General features: G+C 35.0%; 1 non-coding gene and 1 pseudogene across 1 annotated transcript; one reads left to right on the forward strand and one right to left on the reverse strand.

Annotated features, from left to right (window-relative positions):
• Positions 1-1,651: 1,651 nt before the first annotated feature.
• LOC18448467 (uncharacterized) lies at positions 1,652-7,900 on the reverse strand. Its single transcript, XR_016043689.1, has 2 exons — positions 7,720-7,900; positions 1,652-1,858 (listed from the first exon to the last, which is right to left on the reverse strand). It is a non-coding gene; the product is annotated as an uncharacterized LOC18448467 (transcript).
• A 3,334-nt stretch (positions 7,901-11,234) lies between these two features.
• LOC18448468 (putative 12-oxophytodienoate reductase 11) lies at positions 11,235-17,866 on the forward strand (annotated as a pseudogene).
• Positions 17,867-19,252: the final 1,386 nt, after the last annotated feature.

Raw genomic sequence — 19,252 nt, forward strand, 5'->3', positions numbered from 1 at the left:
TATGTAAAAATGACAATATAAGATTTAAGTTTTGTAGTTGTTGTATAGATACATTAAAACCATTAAATAATAATTTGGCTTTACCTAGAGTCATTAGAATAATAGTGGATAATTTTTTGTTGAAATTCTCAATAAATCGAACAACAATGCTTACTCTGTTGTTACAACACAAAACATATAATAAATTTGTAGGACGCATAAAATGAAACGACGATGACAACACAAAAAACAAGAACTACATTAGTAAATAACAATAACTATACACCAAAGTATAAGATTATTGTTCATAAAATAAAAAGAACCTTGAGTATAGGATTGTAGTTAATAATACAAACATCCAAATATGTTATTTTACATACACCAACGGAATAAAAAATAAAAATATAAATATAAAATTAATCAAACTTATAGAAAGCAACAAAATACTTGAGCAAATTCAAATCACAAATTCAAATTCAAATTCAAATCTCACATGCCTAAATTTTTAGTATTATTGAATACTCCTACTTTTTCCATCGGTGGAAGTAAGCATGCAATATGCTCTTGCCAGAGCATGTTATGCCCATCAAAATGGACGCTCCAAGTCTAATTTTGTGGCAAGGTAGATTTATCTTAAAACTCCAATTATTTTCTTTCTGGGACCTATTTTTGAGCTGCACAAAATGATATTAAAAAATTTTAGCTTATCCCCATGGCATCACCCTTCAAAAAAGGCTTCCAAATGAAAAAGCACCACCAAATATGGTGTCCAAGGGATTACATATTCCTGTTTTCCCTCTTGAAAGTGAAGCCCGATTTATTTGATATGTTGTATTAATGGGATTAAAAATCTCATTGTAATTTTGTGGCAAGGTAGATTTATTTGTTATGTGTTCTTTTTATTTTTTACTTTTTGTTTCATAGGATCGGTGATTTGCCAGATCTGGATCGCAGATCCAGCTAATCCACATCTGAAGAGATGAGCAGGCCGTCCATCGAAATAATCCGTGTTTTAAAGTAATATGTCGAAGAAAAGATGATTGGTAATAGTGATATCTACAAGTTGTACACAATTAATTATTATTATTATCATGGGGAGCACCCTCGCAAAATTTTTGAAGTGAGAGAGAGAGACTTTTGCAATCATTTTTAACCTGCCCGCCAATCACTAAAAACATCTATCAAAACTATATCCGTTTGCCCAGCTGCCTCTTTAACATGTAGAAAATAGGAATGTAGATAGGGAATTGATCAAAGCACCACCCATCTCCTGTCAAAATGAATCACAACTCCATCAATGATCAAAACCAAATTCTTGATAACAAACCATCCAATGTCCCTGTTCACTTGAACAACATTAATCAAACGAAATTCGGTTATTTCTCGAAGAAGAGCCTATGTTGTTCGCCCTCATCAAAACGTAGAGAAAGAAAGATCAATTCAACAGAAAACTAATCCAATTCAAAATTGCTATAATATCAGACTTCCCGTCACCACTTACACACAAAGCTGAATAGGCAAGAATTTAAAAGTACAAACATGAACTGCATGAACAGAGAGAGAAGATCTATTCAAAGGAGGAAGCATACCTCGAAACAAATATTACAATGAGAAACCATGATTGAGAGATATCAATCCCGCAGGCCGAGCTCGAGTTCGAGCTCATCGTCTTCCTCAAAAAGCCTCAAAAGGCGAGCATGCTGCTCTTCCCTCTTCTTCTTCTGCCATTTCTTGAATAAGAATACGGAGAAGGCCACAACTGCTGCAACCCCAAAGCATATCACTAGAACCTTAAATCCCAAGCCTTGACTATGGGAACGAGGAGGGGTCTCAGCATTCTTTCCATCTTTAGAAACTTGAGATGGGTCACTAGCTGAGCCTGCAACATGGAAGTAGGGATCTTCTTTCATTCTCAATTTGTGGAGGATTTACAATAAACAAAGTCTTATAACAAGAAACAGAATTGCATAAATAAAAAACAACCTTCAAAGAGTACCATCAAAAAATAAAAGCACAGTAGGTTAGTGCACCTCTCTCTCTCTCTCTCTCTCTCTCTCTCTCTCTCTCTCTCTCTATATATATATATATATATATATATATATATATATATATATATATATATATATATATATATATATATGTGAAAGATAAGAAGACAGGGTATTATTTGTCCATCCGATGATAGGAGGGTACATTTCTAGTCCCTCTCAAGGTTGGATCATTGTATCATATTTTTCTTTCCACAGCCTAGTTTGACACTTTGACCTACTTTATGGAAGTCATCTAAATACTCTGAGACATTTGTTGTTTTACATGACATGATAAACAGTTGGGTGAAACCAAAATAGTCAAGCAAACAAAAACTACATGAAATCTTAGGGCCTGATGCACCAAAGAGTTTACATTACAAAATGCACCAAATACAAATTATTAAATTGACCAAACACAAACTACATGAAATCCTTGGGCATGATGCACCGAATAGCGTACATCACAAAACGCACCAACAACACATTTTTAAAATCACTAGAGCAATTCTCCGTCCTTCATCTCACCAAAATAGAACTCCCTCTAATGTTGTATTACACCAATGGAAGTCCTTATAAAAATATTACTGCAATCTAATGACTCCCAGTTCCATCCAGGTGCCTTCTTCCAACAAGGAACATCTGAGCACCACCATTGGAGAAATGTTAAGCAAGAAGAGAAGATTGTTATCTTAGAGAAAAATCACACTCAGAACAATGAATGCTTTTGTGGCAGTGACCATAATCCCAGTCATCTAAACTAGAGAAAATCATGAAATCGTTTATATGGAAATATATAATTTATGAAGTTAAGAACCAATGAACCTTATAAACCTCAGATCATTTACTTCTATAGACCTTTTTGGCAATTTTAAAACACTAATATGATTATACATATATAGAGCAATGGTCAAGGATAGCCATGACACAAACATGCACTCAGACTTGTGTTAGTGAGCAAGCAACACTATTACGAATATATCCTAGAAACATAATGCCACCAGAGAAAACAAATAAAAAATCAATCAAAGCCTCTTCCTGCCATTCAGCCATATGAAATAAAAGGAAGACCCATATTCCTTAAAAGCTTCTCAGTGGAGCTTTTGTAGACTTATCGTTGGCACTTCTTTCTTCAAAAGTAGCTTCCACAATTAATGAAAACTTGGACCTTTATCTCCAAACTAAACACAATGTTAACCATCAATTGGAAGCCTTTCAAAGCCATAGCATTCAAAGCTATTGTTGCTTGATGAAACCATCTTGATAGTGGACCACAGCCTTATTGAATCATGGTTTGCTTTTTTTAACTTTCATCAGTGACACCTTTGAGATCAGGGATAAATATATATCCACAGGGCACTTTAGGACATCCCTATGTAAATATGAGACCATCAAAACCACACACAACCGCATCAACATCTTCCACTTTAAACCTTTGAATGAGCAATATCATCTCAAATTTCTAGTTCATGAATGCATAACATGACATCCATCCATTTTAACCTTTTGCTAGTGCTTCTCAGCAGTGTCTCCATCTTGACAACATTCAAGTCTTTCCACATCCAGTTACATTTGTAGAGTTGTTCATACAATGTTGCTCTCCCTTGACATCCTACAGGTTATGTATCTACGTTTTATTTGTCTTTCATGGCGTAAAACATCCATACTTCCGACATATATCCATCACTTGTAGTAGAACACAAGGACAACAATGACAAGAATCACAATCCCAAAACAACAAAAACAAAAAGGAAGAATGCGTGCTTATAAGACCTGAAATGCACACAAGTATCATTTCACTACTTATTAAGTACAGTTTTTTAGAAAGCTAAACCACTGGAAGCAGCATAATTAATGAAAGATACAGATGTGTATCAGGGGTGAGCAAAAGAAGTGGATGCAATCATTGAACCCAAACAGAAAGGACACAAGCATTGGCAGCGATATTACTTGTGCATGTGTACAAAGTTGGCGAGAAATAATATACATGAAGACACACACAAACACACATAGCAATAAGTTGCCTATTGGAATTTAAGCATTTTGGTGAGAGAACAGCCATGCATGTGCTAAAGAAGAGTAATTTGGCCATTTGCATACACACAAATTTTTTGCAGGAGCCCACCTAGTGGGCCTAAGATCACACTCAACATAAGCAATGCCCCCATTCTTGGCTCCTCACTACATTCTTCAGCTGTCATCATGCTCAACAACTCCTATGCAAACAGTCCCATGCCAAGTGACTCATCAAACAAATAAACGACTTCAGTTCCTACTTGCTTTGTTAGGGCTTCAACGTGATTTCTATGTCCACTGCATTAGCCTAACATCTCCACCCTTGCCGCACTTCTCTCTCCTGTCAGCACCAGAATTCTAACTGCTCAATCTCAAGTATTTGAAAGTCTGACAAACAGTCCACCAGCTTCAATGTCGTACTTAGATCCTACATATTATGCTTAGACGCCTATAACCTCCTTAATGAAGCAAAAAAATCTTGTTGCCTTCAGACACTTCCGGCCAACATCAGTGCCAAACATCATTAAGTATTCTGGACCCGTAAGGCTTAACTCAATGACTGAACAATGGGAGGAGTTTTCAACAACTTGATGCCTCACCTTGCATAACAAATGAACTCATTGTCGTAAATGTTTGACAGCTCACGATGTTTGGATAGTTCATGAGTGCTGAAAATGAAACACAAGCTAGCAGTAGTCCCTCCCTCCCCTGTGTGAGTGTGTGCGTGTGTTGCATGTTAACTTGGGACAGGCAGGATTGGAACTCTTGACATAATGTTGTAGCTCCGCCTGCCCCAATCATATCAAGAGCCCCTATCCCGTCTTGCATGCGTCAGCTGCATGGGACCCCATCATGGTATAGCTCTAGATACTCTTTTTAGACATATTTTGATAATATTAGAAGACATATAGTCACACGAAGGGTATGGCCCCTGATAGAGCGGAATGGCGGAACAGGATTTGCGTAGTCGGCCCCGAATAGTTGGGATAAGGCTCGGATAATGATGATGATACTAAGAATACATATTAGAATATGTTCTAACAAATCTCTACACATCTTGTGTGTTTGACTACATATGGTGCACATGCATCCTCCCATTACACCTAATTGGCTTCTTTGCGCAATTTATATGTACATCAGTCATACAAGGATGCAGCAACCTTGCAACTTCATTGGACAGAGGTTCCATGAAATGATATCACAAGTACAAAATATCATACACAGGAGGTCATGCCTTTGTCTCAAGGAAAACACAATTGGATGCCAGAGGGGAACATAAGACTCACCTTAATCCAAATGGTTCTCTTGAGAGATAAAAGTGAGGTTGGTTGCAATTGTGTACCATCATTAAGACATAATGATTTTGCATTCACCTTTGAATTTTGAACTAATTACAAAGATGACTGAAGTGGAATGACTATACTTAAGGAAAACATTAATTAACAGGTCTGGATGAAAGTAAGGAGTGTACATCTTCATGGCAATATCAAGGAGAAGATATATGCACTTCTTCCTAAGACGAAATTGGTGATCCTTGGCAAGACTGGTATGGGTTCAAAGTCTCAAACAAGTACAATGAGCTTGGTCTGTGAACTGCTGAAACATAGTTACTTGTTTTGTTACCAGGATCTCCAAACACAGGTGTCAACCTTCTCTGAGATCTTGCTCCGTGATAGGGATGTCCATCGGATCATAATTTTAAATTTGGGTATCTCAATCCCCACTTCTCAGGGACCGCTCCTAGTCACTCCAAGCGGCAACAGGAGGCCAAATTTAGATCATAATTGCAATCATACTTTCTCACTCCCTCCATAATGCTTTTGGAGGTTCGACAGTGTAAAATTGTAAATAAAGCAGCTTAATATATTGCTATCAGTTATCGCAATGTGCCTTAACATAATATTTTCTTAATGTATTTTGTGGAATATTGTCACATAGATTATCGGCTTTCTTAATTATTAATAAAATAATTCGAAGGAATGCACTCCCAATCTAGGGAACTTATAACATGTCATGATCCCTCACTGCTCCCACTTCCACTCCCAGTTGCAATAACTATACTTACGAAACAACCCACTGATCAAAAGACAATGATGGACATGTAATACATGCCAAAAAATCATCTTTCTAAGATACATTAAATGATAGACTTGGATATCTACCCTAATTTCTGGAAAGCCAGAGTAGCATGATCCAAATTTCATTACACCCCAGCTCATTACACAAGTATGCATTCAATCTTTATAGATTAAGCTCATTTGACAGAAAACATGCGTAGTGATACACCAATTCAACCCAATATCCTGTGCTCTAGATATGTTCAAAAGCTAGTTTTCAATTCTTAAAAGAGGAAAAGGAAGGACTTAACACGGGGGGCTAATTTAGTCACTTGAATAATATTATTTTATACATGTGTGAAGATATTAGAGAGACCCATGCAAACTTAACAGAGATATATTGTAACTACATTCATGCCTCTTTAACCAAAAAAAATTATATGAATGCATCAAAGGAAAATTAATCATGTTATTGCAACTTTGTGTATGCGGAACATGACCTCAACAAAACCACAAGAGTTATTATTCCATCTTTCTATCTCTAGCATTCAACATATACCCAAAAAACACAAACAAGTTTGTGTGTTCCATGCTCAAACATGGACATATATTCTTGTATAACCCACACTGCGAATTACAAAAGGAGATATAAAAAAAAACTATTTGTAAATCGAATATACATTAGTATATTGACTACAAACTGTTAAAAAATAAAACATTTTAACCAGTCTATTGACAAAAGGAAACAGTTGCAAGTCAGCACCCAGCGATCCTAGTTGGATGACAATTCCCTAGTTGGCTCACCGGTTCTGGCCCTCGGGAAATGCACATTGAAAGAAAAAAGAAAAACAATATGATATAAAAAAGAAAAATATACCCTGGGGCACAGGAATCTATTCCCGTGTCCTGACAGTGAAGTGGGCAGTTCAAGTGAACTGCCCGGTTCTAGAAAACTGGGCCGATCCCCACTTCAGGTCCAACTCGAACAGGGGCCCAAGGTCCGAGCTGTTAAGAAATAGACAGTCTATCTAACAATAGACTGTCTATCTCTTGACACGAGCCCTCTAGGGCAATTCTACGCTGACTCACCAAATTTTGAATGACTGAATTTTAACAATACATTCCAGGAAACCATATCTCGGGCCAAACAAATAGAGGAATCACATAAGTACCAGTGACTGGAGAAACTGTCTACAACTTTAATTTTCCATTGAAGCAAACTTATCCAAGTTGTTAATTGAACCATCTGCTATAAAATGTATCCAAATACAATGCAAACATTCACCCAAAAGAAACAACTTATTCAGCCACTATAAAATAATAAAAGCTATAATGAACAAGCCATCGTTTCATCAAGCACCCGTCTCCTAAGACAGAAATTAAGCTACATACAAAGAAACCAGAAATAAAAAAATAAGTAAAAAAAAAAACAACATGATTTCAGAATTTCAAACCACTGATCCATCTCAAGATCTGAAGTACTTAAAATATTACAAAAATAAGACATAAAGAAATAATAATTAAATGAAGCCTAGCATAAACAAGTTCACATTCAGCCATTGCATAAGAAAATTAAACGATCAAGAAAACCTAAAAATTAGAGGAAAAATTGAAGGAGAAACAAAAATACTAGGGTTTACAGTTTGTTTCCGGGAACTTCTATCCATTGCAGGAATCAAAATGAAAACTGGAATTATACTAATTATTAATCCGATAATAAAATAAGCGTACCTGCAATCAATAGAGAAGCGATTGAGGAGAAAAAGAGGAGAATTTTGAAAGATCTGTGCCCTAAAATTTCGGTCATGTTCTCTCTCTCTTGTCTAAACACGGCGATTACTTTCTCTCTCCTCTCTTCTTAAAAAAAAAAAACACGAAAAAAAAATGAAATTAGGAATTTTAAAAAGCATTCGTATTTATTGCTAGGAAAAAATTACCAAATATAGCCTTGGTATTTCTTGTGAATAACGAAAATGCTTTCAAGTTTGAAGCATCTTTTCGAAAAAGTGGAAACTGTGGTCCCTGGGACTGTAGAGAAATCATGGTCTGTAGAATCAGGGCCATAGTGGGGGTGATGAAGAGCGATTTTAAGACCCACCAAAATATGTAGGTCTCTCATCATGTTTACCTTCCTTCACTAGATAAGTGAATTATTGACTAATGTCCTCATTAAGTTTCCTTCGCCCATCATTGCTTTGATCTCCAACGCTTATTTTATAGAAATTATAGAAATTTAACAAAATATCAATTAAGGTTCAAACATCATCATTAGTCAAGTTATCTCAATTAACATATGAATGCGGTTTCTATGCGGCCAACCCGCATATTGTAGAAATCTAGGCTTCACAATAAATTTTTTTTTAAATATAATTTGATCCTAATTTTTAGAGAATATATAATATTTAAAATGGAGATCATGAATATGAAAAAAATTAAAATTAAAATTAAACACTAAAAATAATAAATATATTAAAAAAACATTTGGACAGTTAGTTACAATTGTTTTTAGATGGACCACCTATTTGCATCCATCTTTATGATGGATACTTTATACCTTTGGAATGAGGTCCAGTCGACATAAAACATTTTTTTTTAACATGTGAGGGAGTTATTTTTTCTTTCTCGTTTCACTTAAGTACCTTCTGAAAATAAAATATAAAAAACATAAATTGCCTTTGTTCTTTATTTGAAATTAGGAAAATATTTCAATAATTTAACCCTTTAGAGGCCCCAACCAAATGACACAAATGACCTTAGTTATTCCTCATTATTTAATAAACATATTGTTCAATTCGACCATCAGTTGGACTTGTTTTGATTGAACCAAAGGCCTCACAGATTTAGTAGATGGTGCGGCTCTTATTAATATTAAAAATGAGGAACAACAAGGGGTGTTCCTGTTAGATGCATATAAGGCATTTGGGTGCTAAATGATAAGAATGCCCCAAATAGTTCCTTATTTCTAATACTATGTTCATTGTTTGTAATGAAGAACTACTAAGGGCATTTTTGTTTAATGGTTGGGGCTTCTAAAGGGCCCAGTTATTGACATGCCTCTCAGTGTTCCTCATCCTCAATGTATAACGGTGGCAATCTAAGAATTTTTTAAATTTTTTTGAGGAAATATCTAATTGAAATGGGAAAGAAAAAGTAAATGCTCAAATGTTAATTTGACCCTTTTAATGATCTTTATAAACGGTTTCAATCCCTTAAATAATATTTCCCTATAAATATTTTATTTTATTATTAGAATTCAAATATAGGCTCCTCTATCTTATATTTTACGAGCAAATGATACCTTTTTAGAGCGTATATTATACTATACACATCATATTAAACTCAATATTGGGGTGTCCACACTTCTCACGATCTCGAACATGTAAAAAATACAAGAAAGATCATTTAAAAGAAATAAAATGATAAAAATACCTTTAAATTTTGTAAGGGTATTTTGGATATTTCATTTTATTAAATTATTTTTTTGAAATTTTTGCATTTCCATATTTAAAATTGGCATGGATGCCTAAATTTTTAGCTTAATATGATGTATAAAAATATAAAATAAAATTATGTAAACTCAAATAGCGAGACTCGAGCATAAAATTTAAAATATAAGAGACTATTTTTAATTCCAGTAATTAAATGATATTTTTACTTGGATTTCTTTCTTTTCTTTTGCCTTATTCTTTCCCTTTTTTACATATTTAAACTTTAAAATAAAATTAAAAAAAAATCATTTTCAACCACTTCATAGAATCTTCGTGGACAATCAACCAGCATATCAACAAAGTAATCAAATTAATAATGTTACTTCACTTAAGTATCTCCTAAACTATTTTGCAAAAAAAGCCAAAATGCTCTTATTTTGGATTTACAAGGGTGAACAAGTAGGGATACATTGCTAAGTTAGTCCTATTGATGGCCCAATGGTGTAATGCACCCCATTTGTTATGGGATTAAACTTTAAATATATTGGTCATTAGAATATCTTATTTTTAGTTTAGAACTCGAAACAAGCAAGGGCATTTGAGTTATTTAGCTCTAAGTGGCTCCTGCCAAATGATAAAATTCCCCGACATATGTTTTGGATTCCAAGCTCAGAAGATGCATTTTTTTCACTAGAGTCTCTTGTTCCATGTTTGAAAATTTGAACAAGATATGGCATTTTAATAAATTGGCCTCACTTGTGTCATCATCTAAATTATTGAAAATACCTTGCTTGTTCCAATCCCAGATTAAGGCCGTGGAAAGTATTTTTTAACAAAATAGTTGAGAAGGTGCTTGAGTGAATTGATAAACCACTTTGTTAGTTGATAAATTGATTGATTTAACCAACTTATTGATTTTTTGTGGTGGCTAAACAATTGTATTGATATTTTGGATGAAATGCTGCAAGTGGAGAAGATTTGAAAATGTTATACTAAATTCTACTCGTGTAAATGGTGTACAAGGAAATTGGAAGTTTTACTCTATGAGGGGGTGCATACTGTGAATCTACTCCCTAGCTTAAATCTCAATGTAGGAGTATTTTTAGGATGCCAAATCTTGAGGATGTGTTCTTTTTAACCTGGCTTTTAGCTTTCTAAGAAAAATCAAACTCACTCTTGAGGAACCTAGAAAAAAAAATTTCTAAAATTGAGCATCTAATAATTTGTAAGTAGATCATAAAATTTCATGTCGAAAAGATCCCTTAAATAGCTTTCTCACTAGAAGGAATAAATGGACAGTATGCTCCAGCAGGATTACAATGTAGGCAACTTCACATAGAAAATTTTTTCTTATAAGTTACAATGGCCGTTGTTCAAGGAAAAAGTGTGTATAAGATGTCAACTCCAATGGAGAAGGTTGTGCTTATTCTGAAAAACCCTCAAATCGGTGATCTCGACTTCAAGATATGTAGACATCAAAAAAAGTGGGACTTTTAGTACTAAAAATAGTTCAATCTTTCAACATATTATATGGACCATCCATTTTCAATATTTTTTATTGCTTATAGATATGTCAAACTAGCATAGTTTTAAAATACATTTTACAACTTATACAAACCTCACCCGTCGTTCAATCATTTTGAATAATTGCTTTAATTGAAGCAACCTTGTCTGCACATTAAGTCGTAGTTCACACAAAAAAATAAAAGGAAGAATGGTGCACGATAATGGTTAAGACAAAATATGTAACAGTTGGTGCAGATGTCAAGCCTCACAATAACAAGTACGGGCCTGGACTCACAAAATACTTGTCACTTTAGAAAAAATTTACTAAATGAGAAGCCCAAAGAAGCCATCGGCTTTTAAACTTACTAAAAGTATTGCAAATGTAACAATGAAATCATTTCTTAAAAAGAAAATGTTAAGATAAGTGTGATCACAACTAACCGATCATAGGACTGTTAATGAATCTGGCCAATCAAAACCTTTCCAACCACTGGATTTTTTTTAAAAAAAAGAGAGTTCATATATGATAATTTAAAAATGTGAAATATATTACATAAAGATTTTGTAAATATTTTCTGACAAATCTAACTCATCAAATGTTAGTTTAGACTGATTTTCAACAAAAATTAGTTTTGGCTCTGGTGACCAAACTAGTAAAGACACTAATCGAACATGGACCACCTATTCTTATGGAAGGTTTAAATCAAAAGATGGTGAGTCTGACCCATTTGGTCATATTTGTCGATCAGGGTTGGCCGGTCAAGATGCAATTTGGCACATATAATGCCCTACGTGCATAGAGAGTATGAGTCTCGTTCTCAACTTTCAAATCTAGATACAAAATAATAAAAGTAGCTTGACATTTAAAATTTTTAAATATTCTCATTTGCCCTCTAAGTAGTTAAAAAGTATCATTTTCTTCACTATCTCCACTAAACTATTAACGTTAAATCCTCTTTATTTCAAAATGGGATTGTATACAATGAGACTATTTGCCTTTAATATAAAGAGGTCACAATTACTTACAACTATCCGATGTGAAATCTGATAGCTTGGGTGTGTCACAAAGTTTGAGATTTTTTTTTTGAAGTTTGAGTTTAGTCAATGAAATAAATAGAGCCATCTAATTTCACATCCAACGGTCAAGATTAATTGTGAACATTTTGTATCAAAGATAAATAGTCTCATTGTATACTTTTCCTTTCAAAATTATGGTGAGTTGTTACACAAGTTCAACCATGAAATTGCCAACAACTCATATCCATCTCCTCTAAAAAAATCCCCTATGTTTATCCAAATTTGATCTAAAAGAATAATTTGCTATGAAGAAGAAATAGAAATAAAAAAGGAAAATATCTCCTTGACCCCTATTTTTAAGTTTAATTTCATAATAAATTCAAAGTTTTAAAAGATATCTTGGGGCACAAAAATTGTAGATTTTATTTCTTCTAACCACCTGAACTAATTTAAACATGTTTTTTTAAGCCAAACAAATCTAAAAAAACATACCTTTTATAAAAATCATCCTCCCAATGGATATTCCTATGATGAATATTTCTCACGGGACTCTAAGTGGCAAATAAATAGGGTGACAATGGACCTAACTAGACTCAAGCTCTAGAGGTATGCTTGATCTCAAGTATGGATATGGGTTCATTTTTGGGTCCAGCTGGACCCGACCCATACCCAACCTGTACCTACAGATATACGGTATAAGATGGCAATCATGTGTCTTTAAAAACGTGTTAGGTGTTCATATTGTCATAATATTGACAATATTAACAACAACAAAAAAAAAAAGTCATAGTTATATAGTATATGATGGTTAAAAAAAAGACAACGACGGTGGATTTGACCAGATGACGGCCTACATATCCAGATAACGGTCCAAATTTTTGACCCGAATACTCTATTGGAAGAGAGACAATCCTCAAGACTCGAGAATGGAAGAAAGAGAGAGGGTTGTTAGCAATAAATGGGAATGGAAGAGAGAGAATCCTCAAGACTCGAGAATGGAAGAGAGAGAGGATACAGTGAATCAATTATTTGTTCAGCACTGACGTACAATGGCAGATATAGAACGAAAAAAATAGGCCCTTCATCTCCACCGTCCATTGCTGATAAAGGACGGTGGATGGCTGGTCCATGGACTATTGACTGAAATAATGGTCTTTTGGTCATGGAAGAAAGGAGATGATGTCACAAACAATGCAATCTTTGCAACTTTGCATTTAGAGAGAGAAAATTCAAGAAGAGAGAGAGAGGTGGGGCATATTCTATTGCATTGAGAGAGAGATACATATCGAGAGAGAGACAAAGTGAGAGGCAAGGAAACAAAGTTTAAAAAAAAAAAAATGGACACTAAGTCTACAAACAATGTGTAAGGAAAATGGGGAAGAATCTAAGATGGAGCCGATTCCTCTATTAACAACCGACAAGATGGCCAATTTCCTTCCCTCTCATAGGAAATCATTTCTCTTAATCACATTAGTAGATCCCCCTAAAGGGTTATGTGTACCACTAGCACTGCCGGCCCAGGGTGGACCTCCGCTTGCGATTGGGTCGGGCCTAATAAGCCCGAAACATTTACAGGATGGCCCAGCCAAATTATACAAGCCTGGCCGATTTTCCTCTGTCTAAACCAAGCTTGGCCTTGTTACCATGATTCGGGCCGCGTGGGACCAAACCTCCACCATTTTCAATCCTGAGCAGGGATGTGGACTACCCGAAACTCTAACCTATCCCGTTTACAGTCCCAACTAGGGCCATTCAAAAGGGAAAAAGTTTATATGCAGGCAGCCCACATGGTAACTGCCCATCGCCACCAACTAATTTGTTGGAGATTCGTGTTGGACGGTAGTGATGGGTAGTTACTATGCGGATCGCCCGCATGCTAACCGCATCCAACTGCATTTCTACAATATGCTGTTCAAAGGTATAAAGCATCCATCTTATAAAATATTTTTTAATATAATTATTAGTTTAGTTTTAAATTTCTTTTATATCTATTCATGATCTCCATGTTAAAAATTATATATTCTCTAATTATATTAAAAAGTACATTTAACCTGCATTTCTAACCCCATCATATTTACAACTAGGAATGTGGTTGGGACCCAGGTGGTTAGGGGAAGGAGCCTCAACATATTGTCCACCATTCCCGCCCCATAACCTGTCTAATGAAACAAAAACCTTGGTGACACGCTGAGGTGGCCAAATATAATAATTTCATGTAATTTATTTATTTATTTTTAATGGTACTATAATTCACTTCTTTTTTTTATTATTATTTAAAATATTTTTTTCTCTTCTTTTGTCAGAGTTGTATTGGCACCATTAACCAGAAGCAGATTTTACAATAATCTCCCTCAACCTCATGGAGTCTTGTATTACTCTCAGAGAGCCACCAAAGGAGGACTTTTGATTGCTGAAGCCACTGGGGTTTCGGACACTGCGCAAGGGTAAATTGGGAACCAACAAATGAAGACATACCGTTTATATATTTTTTCCATTATTTATCATTTTTTCAGAAATTTCATGACTTCCTCATTTTACTTTTATAAATTCAATATGTTTTTGTAGGCACCCAAACCAACCTGGTATTTGGACATCAGAGCAAGTTGAGGCTTGGAAACCCATTGTGGATGCAGTCCACAAGAAGGATGCCATCTTCTTTTGCCAGATTTGGCATGCTGGAAGAGTTTTTTATTATGGTAAATTATTATTAGTATTGTTTTCATTTGAAATTATAAATTATGGATGTAGGGCTATAAATGGGTCAGGTTTGAGTCTGGTTTGGCAAGCTCCGGATCCAATCAGAAACATGCACGGTGAAGTTCACTTTGAATTGTACCAACCTCACTATGTCTTCGGTCTACCCAGACCCAAATTCTAAAGGGAAATGTTTCTATACTTCCCCTGCAGCATAGAAATTCTATCCTCCCCATACCATCCAGTTGTCCAATTTTGATTAAGAGAGCCACTCACCGTTTGATCTTAGATCCGACGTTTCAAAGTATTTTATTTTTAATTTTTTTTATACAAATTCTATGAATATGAAATTTGGTATGTGTCATCTTCTCATTGGGCGCACTTATAAAAAATATTAAAAATAATTTTCGATAAAATATAATGACCAAAATACCCTTTGAAACTTTCAAAGATATTTTGGTCATTTTATTTTATTGAAAATATATTGTTTATATTTTTCGCTCATGCGAGCTTAATAGAGGAATGGGCATCCAAAATTTGGTGTCAAAATAGTTTATAGAAAAAAAATTAAAAATAAAATGGTGTAGATTGTGATTGGGGCAATCTTAACCCTCCATTCAGAATGGATGGTTGGATAAGGGGGAGTATACAAGTTTTATGCGATAGGAGAAGCATAGAAAGCTTGCGCAATTCTAAATATATTCATATACATATGGATGGGGCTGACTCTAATCCCAATATATAGCCTAGACCCAAACATAGGAATATAAAATGTATTTTAATTTTTATTTCCTTTTCTATACATCATATTAAGCTCAAATTTTGTCACCATCACAAACTTAGATAATGATCATTTTTCTCACCATCACAAACTTAGATAACATATTAAATAAATAATTTCAAGGTAGTTTGGTAATTTTACTCGCTTTAAATATTTTTATAGGTGTATGATGGTGAGAAGTATGGACATGCAAAATTTGAATGTAATAAGATATATAAAAAAAAATTATATTTTATATTCTAAAAAAAGAGAGCTGTTTGAAAATTATGAAATATATAAGACTATTTCTAAATACAAATATGAAATTGCATTTATCTATAGATTTCCCTATTCTAAAAGGTTAACTGATTCTATAACATTTCCTGTTAAACCTCTCTCTCATATGCTATATGCTGTATTGCAGGTTATCAGCCAAACGGTCAAGCTCCAATATCTTCCTCTAGCAAAATGTTGAGATCTGAAAATGGCGTGGAGGAATACTCACCTCCTCGAGCACTTTCCACTGAACAAATACCTCTCATTGTAAACGATTTCCGACTCGCAGCAAGAAATGCCATCGCTGCAGGTAAAGAGCTCTCAGACCTTAACACGAGATGACATCTTGTTCATCTTAGATGAGAAAATATCATTAAAATGGTCAAATCACTTCAAAAAATAAATGAGACAGTTAGATAATGGATTTTACAAGTAGTTATTTTTCATGTCTTTTCATTTTCCAAAGTTGCAATTTTTTAAGGTCTGTAACCCAATAATGGATTTTACGAGTAGTTATTTTTCAAGTCTTTTCATTTTCCAAAGTTGCACTTTTTCCAGGTCTGTAACCCCCCCCAACATTGACAGGAATAACATTTTAGTAATTTGACGTACCAGGGGTGACTTATTTGTAAGCCATGTAACAAGTACACATGTGTTAATCATTTTTTTGCACGTAGTGATGTACCAAGCACACGACACTTGTTTTACTCAATAGAAATCTAAGTACTTTTTGACTTTTCATCTTGAAATATCACTGTAAAGGTATTTATTATTTCCTGACATCCCACCTTACTTACATGTCACATGTGAAAGACCACATTTGAGATTGGTGTTTCTTACTCAAAAAAAAAAAAAAAAATTTCTTATCAAATGTCATCACAGGTATCCATTTCTTTGTGACATTGTTTTAGAAATCAATGAAAACACATAGAGGCCCTAGGCCCACTTACTAACCAATTACAAATTCTTATGTTGATTCAACTTACAGTGTTGTCTGCAATGTGAAAGCATTAAGGTTTAAGGCTGTGTTTAACAAAGCTTTCGGAATGCATTTCGGCACGTAGCACATGACGTGTTGCAGTCAACACTAGCTGGTTTGGGACACCCAATCTCATTATCCAGTAATGCAAAATGCTGCATCTTTTTGCATTCTGCTTTGAAAAGGAGTCAGAAGCTCTTTGTTTCTCTAGTATACGCCACACAATCGAGTGTGGCCGCTAATCTGTTACGCACATAACCCAGTATGTGTATCGAATTCAGCCTTAAATTTGGAAGAATTGAGCTGGATTTCAAATAGATTACGTATGTTCTGACCCTTCAACCCTTCTAGACAGACAAATGAGCCTTTTAACTTTTATTTTCTAAAACTTTCACTCAAAATTTGAAAAGCTCATCAACTTTTTGTGAGGTAATTGTTTAACTCAGTGAGTTGACTTGGTTTTCACAATGAACAAGTCAGCACCTCTTATTTTTCTCTAATTCCCCTTTTGGCTTTTCAATACAGGCTTTGACGGAGTTGAAATTCATGGTGCTCATGGTTTCCTAATAGATAAATTCTTGAAGGCAGTGTGAACGATCGGACTGACCACTATGGTGGGTCCTTAGAGAACCGTTGTTGGTTCGCCCTGGAGATAGTTGAAGCTGTGGTTAAAGAGATTGGAGCAGATAGGTCGGCATAAGGTTCTCACCATTCGCATCTTATAATGAGGCTGGAGTCTCAAACCCTGAAGCCCTAGTCCTCTACATGGCTGAGGCATTGAACAAATACAATATCCTTTATGCTCATTTTGTTGAGCCAAGAATGGTTACACCTGGTGATGGAGTTGAGACTCCTCATAGTCTTCTACCAATGAGGAGGCCTTTAAGGGAACTTTTATTTCAGCTGGTGGTTACAACAGAGAAGATGGTAACAAGGCTATCAGAGAGGGAACCACTGATCTTGTTGCTTACGGGCGCCATTTCATCGCTAATCCTGATTTGCCAAGAAGATTTGAACTCAATGCTACTCTAAATAAGTATGATAGAGCTACTTTCTATAGCCCTGATCCAGTCATTGGCTACACTGATTATCCTTTCCTGTGATCTTCATTCTGTTTAAATCTTTGATATGGAACAGATGAAAGATGATAGGAAAAAAGAGGGAAGAACATTTTATGTAATGGGCATTGTAATATTTGCTCTTCTTTCTCCCCATATTGTTCTTTTCAATAAGTTGTTGTTTTTTTTCTTTTTGAATATTTGATATGGAATTATTGAAGAATGGGAGAGAATAAGCCTTTACTTGTTGGAGATAACTCTTCTCTTTTCTTCTCTTATTTTTGTTTTAATAAATAAGGCCAAAGGTTTATAGGGCAAGTCCTCATATTAATTTTCACATCATACCACAAACCCCTAAATGTATATGACTTGCATAGAAGTGTGATTGCAAGCAAACAGAAGGCACACTTTGTCATAAGTTCGATTGTTAGCACTGAACTACCCTACCAGAAAGAGAAAATATGAAAAAAATAAACAGATTTCATTCATGTAACATAAAATAGCCTAATCACAAGCAGCTCAAGCTGCTAAATTTGAACCGTTTTCCTTAATAATCTGAGATCCTTAGCCCTACTCTGCACATGTAAGAAATGCATATGACCCAACCGTAGAAGCCCAAGACCTAAGATATAATTCATTGACAATGCAGGAAGGACAAGCTTGAATGACTTGTCCAAGATAAAACAAGTTGCTGTTATTGTTAAACAGAGAAAGCGCCAAACTAGCATATTACCCCATCAAACATCTTTTATTGAAAATGAGAAGGGAAATAAGATTAAATAAGAAATAAGAAAAATTCCTCATTGGTATTTGAGCAAGTGTCAATGACACAATCACCAATCCTTCAGTGGTGCAGCTTGGTGGAGCAGCTCAGTTGTCTGCTTTGGGAGTCCGCAATGTCTCCACTAATGATTCGGGTCTAGAGGTTAAGGGGAAAATTTCCAGAATGCATTATCAGGCCGGCTGTCTCGTAATAAAGTCGGCAGACATTGAGAACCATCCAAATTGCAGATGTCGCAACCTGTCTGTCGAGACCCCTGATCACCTTTCCCATATCGACTAGCCCATATTTACTGCTCTGGAACCCTTTCCAAAGGTGTGTGGGGTTCGGCCACTTCGGTGCTGGGTATGCGTTGTGTAATGAGCTAAATTCCTATTATAGTCATTTTATTCATTAGAATACTTAAGTGAATACTTAAGTGAACATTCGATGTCCAACTCAAGTTGACTCTTTATGGCCATGATAGAGTTGGCTATCGAGCTCCGGTTTGATAATGTGGAATGAAGCCTTTACAGCTACAGGATTTGTACAATATAGCATAAGATAATTCTTGTGGTGGATCAACTTTCACCTTATCATTCCTATGACTATGGGTCTCCACCTCTATAAAAATTTATAGCTCTTGGTATTGTTGTTCGAATATAAACTGGTATACTAGTTTTTTATAGCTCTTG

Source organism: Amborella trichopoda, chromosome 11 (genome assembly GCF_054954075.1).
Source record: "Amborella trichopoda isolate Santa Cruz 75 chromosome 11, AtrichopodaSantaCruz75HAP2 v2.0, whole genome shotgun sequence".
Lineage (NCBI taxonomy): Eukaryota > Viridiplantae > Streptophyta > Magnoliopsida > Amborellales > Amborellaceae > Amborella > Amborella trichopoda.